Genomic DNA, 10,675 nt, shown 5'->3' with positions numbered 1-10,675 from the left:
AAATGTAGAGCCCAATGAGTGTTTCCGTGTGTGCATGTGTGTTTGAGAGAGTGTTAGGAGAGGGATGAAATGACTAAGAAGATGCTGTTCCATCTATCCACCCATCCATCCATTATTTATTCAACAAGTATTTATTGGGCACTTTTTTTTTTTTTGAGATGGAGTTTTCTCTCCTGTTGCCCAGGCTAGAGTGCTGTGGCACGATCTCGGCTCACTGCAACCTCCGCCTTCTGAGTTCAAGCGATTCTCCTGCCTCAGCCTCCTGAGTAGCCGGTACTACAGGGGCACGCCACCACACCTGGCTAATTTTTGTATTTTTAGTAGAGATGGGGTTTCACCATATCGGTCAGGCTGGTCTCGAACTCCTAACCTTAGGCAATCCACCCGCCTCGGCTTCCCAAAGTGCTGGGATTACAGTCATGAGCCACCGCACCCGGCCTATTGAGCATCTCTTACATACCAGCCACTGTGCTGGTTGCTTGGCATATATTGGTGAATGGGAAACCCCTCCCCTCAAGGCACCCATAAACAATATAATTTGTTTACAGAAACAATATAATTTTTGTTGTTGTTGTTGTTGTTTTTCTTGAGACGGAGTCTCACTCTGTCACCCAAGTCTGGAGTGGCGCGATCTCGGCTCACTGTAAGCTCTGCCTCCCGGGTTCACGCCATTCTCCTGCCTCAGCCTCCCCAAACTATAATTTTAGATAACTATAACTGCTATAAAGAAAAATGAAACTGGATAAGAGAATACAGTGATGAGGTGTGCTGTGTTACACAAGGTGGTTAGGGAAGGCTTCTCTGAGATGATGACATTGTGGCTGAGATGTGAGGGAATCGTGAGGAGTTGAAGGGAGAGCATTACTGGAGGAAATTTCAAGTATAATGGTAAGAATGAGACTGATCCATTATTTCTTTTTTTGAGGTGAGGTCTCACTCTGTCTCCCAGGATGGAGTACAATGATGCAATCTTGGCTTACTTCAACCTCTGCCTCTCAAGTTCAAGTGATTCTCCTGCCTCAGCCTCCCGAGTAGCTGGGACTAGAGGCACACGCCACTACACTCGGCTAATTTTTGTGTTTTTAGTAGAGATGGGGTTTCACTATGTTGGCCAGGCTGGTCTTCAGATTACCAGACCTCAGGTAATCTGCCAGCGTTGGCCTCCCAGGGTGCTAGGATTACAGGTGTGAGCCAACACACCCGGCCTGCAAGACTGACCAATTTGAGGGCCAGCAGAAAGGCCAGTGTGGCCAGGGAAGAAAGATACAGAAGACTGAAAGATGTGGTTGCTGGGAGGCCAAGGAGAGAGGGTCACTTGAGCCCAGGAGTTTGAGACCAGCCTAGCAACATAGGGAGGTGCCCTTTCTACAAAAAATCAAAAAATCAGCTGGGTGTGGTGGTGCATGCCTGTGGTCCCCAGCTACTCAGGAGGCTGAGGTAGGAGGATTGCTTGAGCTTAGGAGGTATAGGCTGCAGTGAGCCATGATCCTGCCACTGCACTCCAGCCTGGGCAACAGAGTGAGACTCTGTCGGAAAGAAAGAAAGAAAGGAAGGAAGGAAAGATGGAAAGATGGAAGGAAGGAAGGAAGGAAGGAAAAAAAAAAAAAAAAAAGATGGTTGGAGGCCAGGCGCGGTGGCTCATGCCTGTAATCCCAGCAATTTGGTAGGCCAAGGCGGGCGGAGCACCTGAGGTCAGGAGTTCGAGACTAGCCTTGCCAACATGGTGAAACCCTGTCTCTACTAAAAAATACAAAAATTAGCCGGGTATGGTGGCAAGCGCCTTAATCCCAGCTACTTGGGAGGCAGAGGCAGGAGAATCATTTGAACCCAGGAGGCGAAGTTTGCAGTGAGCCGAGATCGAGCCATTGCACTCAAGCCTGAGGGATAAGAGTGAGACTTGTCTCAAAAAAAAAAAGAAAAGAAAAAGGTGGTTGGAGAAGTAAGGAAGTAAGCAAGTAAGCATGGGCCAGACCATAATGGGCCTTGCCAGCCATGGTAAGGACAGTGGATCTTGTTTTAAGTATAATGGGAAGTCATGGAGGAATCTGAATAAGGTAGGGAAGTAATCTGATGTAGATGCTAAAAAGATCCCTCTGACTGCTGTGTGCCATGGTAGTGAGGTGCTGGCTGTTACCAGGGGGACTGTCTCTCTCTGCAGTTGGGACAGCTGGTGCTGGGGATTGGGGGGTAGAGGAGCAGTCAGCAGAGAAGAAACACCATGACGTTTGTCCCAAGTCCGCCTGTATCAGCAGCCCAGAAAAAGCTGGCACTGTCAGCAACTCACTTGTCCTTAGGGGTCCCAGCAGCAAGACTGTTGCTCCTCCCCCCAACACCCATACTGTGGAGGCCAGGAAAGGTCCCGATAGGTTTTCCTAACTTGGGTTAGAGGAAGGAGGCACAGGCCCTGGGCTCCCAGAAAGTCCCCAGTGAGAGTCTCCATTAACCCCCCAGAGTCTCTCATCCGTGGTGTGACTGAAGCAGATTTGTGGTTCCTGGATGGCCTGGATAGGTTGGCAGTTCCCAAAGCTGAAACAAACAGACTCATCTGGGGCTCTTAAAAAAGAGTGATCCCGGTCAGGCACGGTGGCTCACACCTGTAATCCCAGCACTTTGGGAGGCCAAGGCGGGCGGATCACGAGGTCAGGAGATCGAGACCATCCTGGCTAACACGGTGAAACTCCGTCTCTACTAAAAAATACAAAAAAAAAAAAATTAGCCAGGTGTGGTGGCGGGTGCCTGTTGTCCCAGCTACTCGGGAAGCTGAGGCAGGAAAATGGCATGAACCCGGGAGGCGGAGCTTGCAGTGAGCTGAGATCGCGCCATTGCACTCCAGCCTGGGTGACAGAGCGAGACTCGGTCTTAAAAAAAAAAAAAAAAGTGATCCCCAGCACCCACACCAGTCTAAAGTTTTAGGGTAGCGGCCTAGAAATCCACAGTATTAAAAGCTTCCCCTCAGCTGGCCGTGGTGGCTCATGGCTGTAATCCCAGCACTTTGGGAGGCTGAGGTGGGAGGACTGCTTGAGCCCAAGTGTTCGAGACCAGCCTGGGCAACACAGCAGCACTCCATCTCTACAAAAAATATTAAAAGTAAAGAATTAGAAAAAAAATTTTTAAATAAATAAAAGCTTGCCTTAACTACCAGTTTATAGAAAACACAAGGACACAGGAACATGTTAAATGACACCACGAGATGCAATCAGAAAACTCTACAACATGGAAAACTCTAACGGACAAGGACGTGATTTTTTCAACAAAGAAATTGCAAGGAAGACAAAAAAAAGAAGAACCTGCGGATTGAGTCATAACAACCATTTACAATGTGGGCGGTCTGAGCTCCATTACAGTTCAAACCAACAAATTATTTAAAAATTGGACAATCAGATAAATTTGAACATGATAGATAATTTATGATACTAAAGAATTGGGCTGGGCATGGTGGCTTATGCCTGTAATCCCAGCACTTTGGGAGGCAGAGGTGGGTGGATGACATGAAGTCAGGAATTCAAGACCGGCTTGACCAACATAATGAAACCCCGTCACTACTAAAAATACAAAAAAATTAGCCAGGTGTGTTAATGCGTGCCTGTAATCCCAGCTACTTGGGAGGCTGAGGCAGAAGAATCCCTTGAACCCGGGAGGGAGAAGTTGCAGAAAGCCAAGACCACGCCATTGCACTCCAGCCTGGGCAACAAAAACAAAACTCCGTCTCAAAAAAAAAAAAAAAAGGCCAGGCGTGTTGGCTCACGCCTGTAATCCCAGCACTTTGGGAGGCCGAGGTGGGCGGATCACAAGGTCAGGAGATCGAGACCATCCTGGCTAACATGGTGAAACCCCATCTCTACTAAAAATATAAAAAATTAGCCAGGCGTGGTGGCAGGCACCTGTAGTCCCAGCTACTCGGGAGGCTGAGGCAGGAGAATGGCATAAACCCGAGAGGCGGAGCTTGCAGTGAGCCGAGATGGCGCCACTGTACTCCAGCCTGGGCAACAGAGCGAGACTCCATCTCAAAAAAAAAAAAAAAAAAAAGTGGTTGGGTGTGGTGGCTCATGCCTGTACTCACAGCACTTTGGGAGGCCAAAGTGGGAGGATTGCTTGAGCCCAGGAGTTTGAGACCAGCCTGGGGAATAAAACAAGACCCTGTCTCGGCCAGGCGCAGTGGCTCACGCCTGTAATCCCAGCACTTTGGGAGGCCGAGGCGGGCGCATCACGAGGTTAGGAGATCGAGACCATCCTGGCTAACAGGGTGAAACCCTGTCTCTACTGAAAATACAAAAAAATTAGCTGGGCATGGTGGCGGGTGCCTGTAGTCCCAGCTACTCGGAAGGCTGAGGCAGGAGAATGGTGTGAACCCAGGAGGCAGAGCTTGCAGTAAGCCGAGATTGCCCCACTGCACTCCAGCCTGGGCAACAGAGGGAGACTCCGTCTCAAAAAAAAAAAAAAAAGACCCTGTCTCTACAAATTTTAAAAGAAAAGTACTGTTAGCTTTTATAAGGGTCATAATGGTATGGTAATTGCCATTTATTTATATATTTATTTATTTTATTTTATTTTTCAGAAACAGGGTTTTAGTATGTTGCCCAGGCTGGCCTCAAATTCCTGGGCTCAAGCAATCCTCCTGTTTCAGCCTCCCAAATAGCTAGGACTACAGGAATGGCCCAGTGCACCTGGCTTATAGTTGTCTTTTAAAAAGAGCCATTACCATTTATTTATTTATTTATTTAGAGACAGAGTCTTTCTCTGTTGCCCAGGCTGGAGTACAGTGGCACCATCTCAGCTCACTGCAATCTCTGCTTCCTGGGTTCAAGCAGTTCTCCTGTCTCAGACTCCTGAGTAGCTGGGATTATAGGCGCCCTCCACGACAACCGGCTAATTTCTGTATTTTTAGCAGAGATGGTGTTCGCTACATTGGCCAGGCTGGTCTCCAACTCCTGACCTCAGGTGATCCACCCACCTCAATCTTCCAAAGTGCTGTGATTTCAGGCAACAGCCACGCGCCCAGCCTAAAAAGAGCCCTTACCTTTTAGAGAGGCATACTTAAAAATGGATGAAATAGATGTCTATGATTTGCTTTAAAATAATCTGTAGAAAGGGGTGAGTGAGAGCATAAATGAAATAAGATGAGCCATCAGTTGATAATCTTTGAAACTGGGTGATGGCTACATGGGAGTTAATACACTTTTCACTCTCCTTTCTCATGTATTTGCAATTTTCCCTATAAAAAGTTTTTTGGTCTGGGCACAGTGGCTCATGCCAGTAATCCCAACACTGTGGGAGGCTAAGGTGGGAGGATCACTTGAGACCAGGAGTTTGAGACCAGCCTGGGCAACATGGTGAAATCCCATCTTTACCAAAAAAAAAAAAAAAAAAAAAAAAATTAGCTGGGTGTGGTGGCACCACCCTGTAGTCCCTGCTACTCGGGAAGCTGAGGTGAGAGGATCACCTGAGCCCCAAATTTGAGGCTGCAGTGAGCCATGACGGCACCACTGCACTCCAGCCTAGGCCACAGAGTGAGATACAGTTTCAAAAAAAAAGTTTTGTGTTGTTGTTTTTAACTAAGCTTCTCAGATTCACCCAGATGCGGAGTCAGTGAGATCTTACATGGTCAGCTTCACAGGAGAGCAGGCTTTCCGCATAAAAACAGGAAGCTTAGAGAGCTCCGGGGCAGGGTGTGCTGTGACTTCACTGTGTTTTTGCAGAAACAGGTCTGATAGCCCTCGGGGATGGCAGACTAGGTTAAGCAAAAGAGACAGCAAGTCTGAATTTGAGGTTAAATGTGAAATCACACATGTTGTCTAGATGTTTGGTCAGCACTGGCTCCTGGATCCTGGGGCCCCTACAGAGCCCACCCTCCACCCCCATGTGCTTATGCCAGCACATGTGATAGCTGGAGACTTATCCAGCCACCTCACTGCACACCCCAGCAAATGGCCAGCACCAGTGGGTGATCAGGAAAGGATGCCCGGACAAACTGATAGATGTAAGGAATTTGAGGCTGGGCGCAGTGGCTCACGCCTGTAATCCTAGCACTTTGGGAGACTGAGGTGGGCAGATCACTTGAGGTCATGAGTTTGAGACCAGCCTGGCCAATATGGAGAAAGCCCCGTCTCTACTAAAAATAAAAAAATTAGCCAGGCATGGTGGCGTGCACCTGTAATCCCAGGAGGCTGAGGTAAGGAATTTGAGGCCTTTCCTAGAGGCAGCAGCTGGAAGTGGAGGGATTGAAGGAACCCCTCATCTGACCAGCTGCTCAATTTTCTCACCTACACAATAAGGCTGGTTCCTTAAGTACACAGCCACATAAAAAAACAAAAAACAGGGCCAGGCGCAGCAGCTCACGCCTATATTCCAGCACTTTGGGAGGCTGATGTGGGAGGATCACTTGAGGCCCGGAGTTCAAGACCAGCCTGGCCAACATAACAAAACCCCGTCCCTACTAAAAATGTGAATATTTAGCCGGGAGTGGTGGTGGGTGCCTGTAGTCCTGGTTACTCTGGAGGATGAGGTACGAGAATCGCTTGAACCCTGGAGGCAGAAGTTGCAGTGAGCCGAGATTGCGCCACTGCACTCCAGCCTGAGCAACAGAGCAAGACTTCATCTCAAAAAAAAAAAAAGAAAAAGAAAAAAAACAGACTTTTGGGTCAGGCCCTCCGGGAAGATGACTGCAGTACAAGGGGCCAAGGTTAAAGTGGATGGTGGTGAGTCAAAACTGAGCAAGAACAAGCTGAAGAGATACCTGAAAGCCGAGAAGAAAGTGGCAGAGAAGGCAGCCAAGCAGTAAGAGCTCAGTGAGAAACAGCTAAGCCCAGGTCACTGCTGCTGCCACCAACCACACCACTGACAATGGTGTGGGTCCTGAGGAGGAGAGCCTGGACCCAAATCAGTACTACAAGATCCACAGCCAAGGCCAGGCCCGGTGGTTCACTCCTGTAATCCTAGCACTTTGGGAGGCTGAGGCAGGCAGATCACTTGAAGTCAGGGGTTCGAAGCCAGCCTGGCCAACATGATGAAACCCCATCTCTACTAAAAATACAAAAATTAGCTGGGCATGGTGGCACATGCCTGTAATTCCAGCTACTTGGGAGGCTGAGGCAGGAGAATCGCTTGAATCTGGGAGGTGGAGGTTGCAGTGAGCTGAGATTGAGCCACTGCACTCCAGCCTGGGCAACAGAGCGTGACTCTGTCTCAAAAAAAAAAAAAAAAAGATTTGCAGTCAGGTAGGTCAATGGGAAAGACCCATACCCCAACGAGATCCATGTAGACATCTCCCTCACTGACTTCATCCCAGAATGTTGTCACCTGCAAACTGGGGATCTCCTGACTGATATCACCTTAAATGTGGCAGATAGGATCCATGCCAAAAAAGCTTTTGGAGGAAAGCTGAACTTCTATGATCTTTTTTTTTTTTTTTTTTGAGATGGAATTTCACTCTTGTTGCCCAGGATAGTATGCAATGGCACAATCTCAGCTTACTGCAACCTCCTCCACCTTAGATTTAAGCAATTCTCCTGCTTCAGCCTCCCTAGTAGCTGGGATTACAGGCGTGCGCCACCACGCCCGGTTAATTTTGTATTTTTAGTAGAGACGAGGTTTCTCCACGTTGGTCAGGCTGATCTCGAACTCCCAACCTCAGGTGATCTGCCTGCCTTGGCCTCCTAAAGTGCTGGGATTATAGGCATGAGACACAGTGCCCGGCCATGAACTTCTGTGATCTTTGAGCAGAAGGGGTCAAGTTGCAAGTCATGGCCAATTTCAGGAATTATAATTTCAGGAAGAATAATTTATTCATATTAATAACAAACTGCGTTGGGGAAACATAATTGGAATTTAGGGGAATCCTGGGAAAAACCAAGAAGGATGCGCTGAGCTTCATTTCCTATGAGATCACACTGCTGTGGCCTCGCTTGCATATGTTACCTCATCTTCACTTTGGCCTCAAAGGCAAGGAAATAAGGTACGGTCAGAGATACTTGGACTTGATCCTGAATGAATGAGGCAGAAATTTATCATCTGCTGTAAGATCATCACATGTATAATAAGTTTCTTAGGCCAGGCGCAGTGGCTCACGCCTGTAATCCCAGCACTTTGGGAGGCCAAGGCAGGCAGATCGCCTGAGGTCAGGAGTTCGAGACCAGTCTGGACAACATGGTAAAACCCCACCTCTACTAAAAATACAAAAATTAGATGAGCGTGGTGGCAGGTGCCCATAATCCTAGCTACTCAGGAGGCTGAAGCAGAAGAATTACTTGAACCCAGGAGGTGGAGGTTGCAGTAAGTCAAGATTGCACCACTATACTCCAGCCTGAGCAACAAGAGGAAAACTCCATTTCAAAAAAATAAAAAAAAAAGTTTCTTGGATGAGCTGGGATTCCTAGAGATTGAAACTCCCATGAATGAACGTCATCCCATGGGAGCTATGACCAAGCCTTTCATCACTTATCACAACAAGCTGCACATGAACTGCTCCAGAACTCTACCATAAGATGCTAGTGGTTGGTGGCATTGACCAGATTTATGAAATTGCATTCCAGTTCTGGAATGAAGGAACTGATTTGACATAAAATCCTGAGTTCAGCACCCCTGAGTTATACATGGCCTAGACTATCACAATCTCATGGAAATTGCGGGGAAGATGGTTCCAGGGATGGGGAAGCATAATACAGGTAGTTACAAGGTCACCTACTACCCAGATGTCCCAGAGGGATAAGCCTGCAATATTGACTTCACCCTACCCTTCCGGAGAATCAGCATAATAGAAGAGCTTGAGAAAGCCCTGGGGGTGAAGCTGCCAGAAAATAACCTATTTGAAACTGAAGCAATTGGCAAAATTCTTGATAATATCTGTGTGCAAATGCTATTGCGTGCCCTCCACCTAGGACCACAGCCAGGCTCCTTGACAAGCTTGCAGGGGGAGTTCCTGGAAGTGATTTGCAACAATTCTACATTCATCTGTGATCACCCCCAGATAATGAGCCCTTTGGCTAAATGGCACTACTCAAAAGAAGGTCTGACCCAGCGCTTTAAGCTATTTGTCATAAAGAAAGCGATAAGCAATGCCTACACTGATCTAAATGATCCTATGCAGCAGCGGCAGCTTTTTGAAGAACAGGCTAAGGTCGCAGGTGATGATGAGGCCATGTTCATAGATGAAAACTTCTGTGCCGCCATGGAATACAGGCTGTCCCCCACAACTGCCTGGGGCATGGGTATTGACTGAGTCACCATGTTTCTCACAGATTCCACCAGCAGCTCGGAAGGCTGAGGCAGGAGGATTGCCTGAGCCCAGGAGTTTGAAGTTTCAGTGAACAACACAGTGAGACCCTGTCTCTAAAAGGAATTTTTTTTTTTGAGACAGAGTTTCGCTCTTGTTGCCCAGGCTAGAGTGCAGTGGCACGATCTCAGCTCACTGCAACCTCTGCCTCCCTGGTTCAAGTGATTCTCCTGCTTCAGCTTCCCAAGTAGCTGGGATTACAGGCGTGCACCGCCACGCCTGGCTAATTTTTGTATTTTTTATAAAGACGGGGCTTCATGATGTTGCCCAGGCTGCTCTCGAACTCCTGAGCTCAAGCAATTCACCTGCCTTGGCCTCCCAAAGTGCTGGGATTACAGGCGTGAGCCACCATACCCAACATTTTAAAATTTTTCTTTTCTTTTCTTTCTTCCTTCCTTCTTTCCTTCCTTCCTTTCTTTTTCTTTTTCTCTTTTTTTAATCTTACGAAAAATGTTTCAGAAAAGGTATTTTATTTTTAGACAGGGTCTTGCTCTTTCCCAAAGGCTGGAATGCAGTGGAGTGACCATAGCTCACTGTGGTCTCTAACTTCTGGGCTCAAGCAATTCTCCCACCTCAGCCTCCTGTGTAGCTGAGACTACAGGCATGTGCCACCATGCCCAGCTACTTTTTAAAAATTTTTTTGTAGAGAAGGGGTCTCACCATGTTTCCCAGGCTGGTCTTGAACTCCTGGCCTCAAGCGATCCTCATGCCTTGGCCTCCCAAAGTGCTAGGATTACAGGCATGAGCCACCACCTCCTGTCCCCTGAGATACTTTTAAAGGCCTTGCTGGATCCAGCTCCTGCACCCCAGGGCCCTCCAGCCTCCTCCCCACCCTCAGCTGATGGCACTACCTCAAGGACATGGGATAGCATGCAATCTTGTGTCCCAGATCCTCTGTACTGCCTGAAATCAGGCAGAGCCCAGCTGCAAGAGGAACTCAGTGGTACACATGGGACCCAAGTCATCAATCATCTCCATCAAAAAGCAACCCAGGGCCAGGCACAGTGGCTCAGGCCTGTAATCCCAGCACTTTGGGAGTTCAAGGTGGGTGGATCACCTGAGGCCAGGAGTTCAAGGCCAATGTAGTGAAATCCCATCTCTACTAAAAATACAAAAATTTGCTGGACATGGTGGTGCATGCCTGTAGCCCCAGCTACTAGGGAGGCTGGGGTTGGAGAATTGCTTGAACCTGGGAGGCAGAGGTTGCAGTGAGCCAAGATGGCACCACTGCACTCCAGCCTGGGCAACAGAGCAAGATCCTGTCTAGAAAAAAAAAAGAAAAGAAAAGAAAAGAAAAAAGGCCGGGCGCAGTGGCTCACACCTGTAATCCCAGCACTTTCAGAGGCCAAGGCTGGTGGATCACCCGAGGTCAGGAGTTCGAGACAATCCAGCCTGATCAACATGGTG

At 48.1% G+C, this 10,675-nt stretch overlaps 1 pseudogene; it reads left to right on the top strand.

Annotated features, from left to right (window-relative positions):
* Positions 1-6,655: 6,655 nt before the first annotated feature.
* On the top strand, positions 6,656-9,259 carry LOC129015176 (lysine--tRNA ligase-like; annotated as a pseudogene).
* The last annotated feature ends 1,416 nt before the right edge of the window (positions 9,260-10,675 follow it).

The sequence above is a fragment of the Pongo pygmaeus genome, chromosome 18 (genome assembly GCF_028885625.2).
Source record: "Pongo pygmaeus isolate AG05252 chromosome 18, NHGRI_mPonPyg2-v2.0_pri, whole genome shotgun sequence".
NCBI lineage: Eukaryota > Metazoa > Chordata > Mammalia > Primates > Hominidae > Pongo > Pongo pygmaeus.
This window is presented reverse-complemented; position numbering and strand designations above follow the sequence as displayed.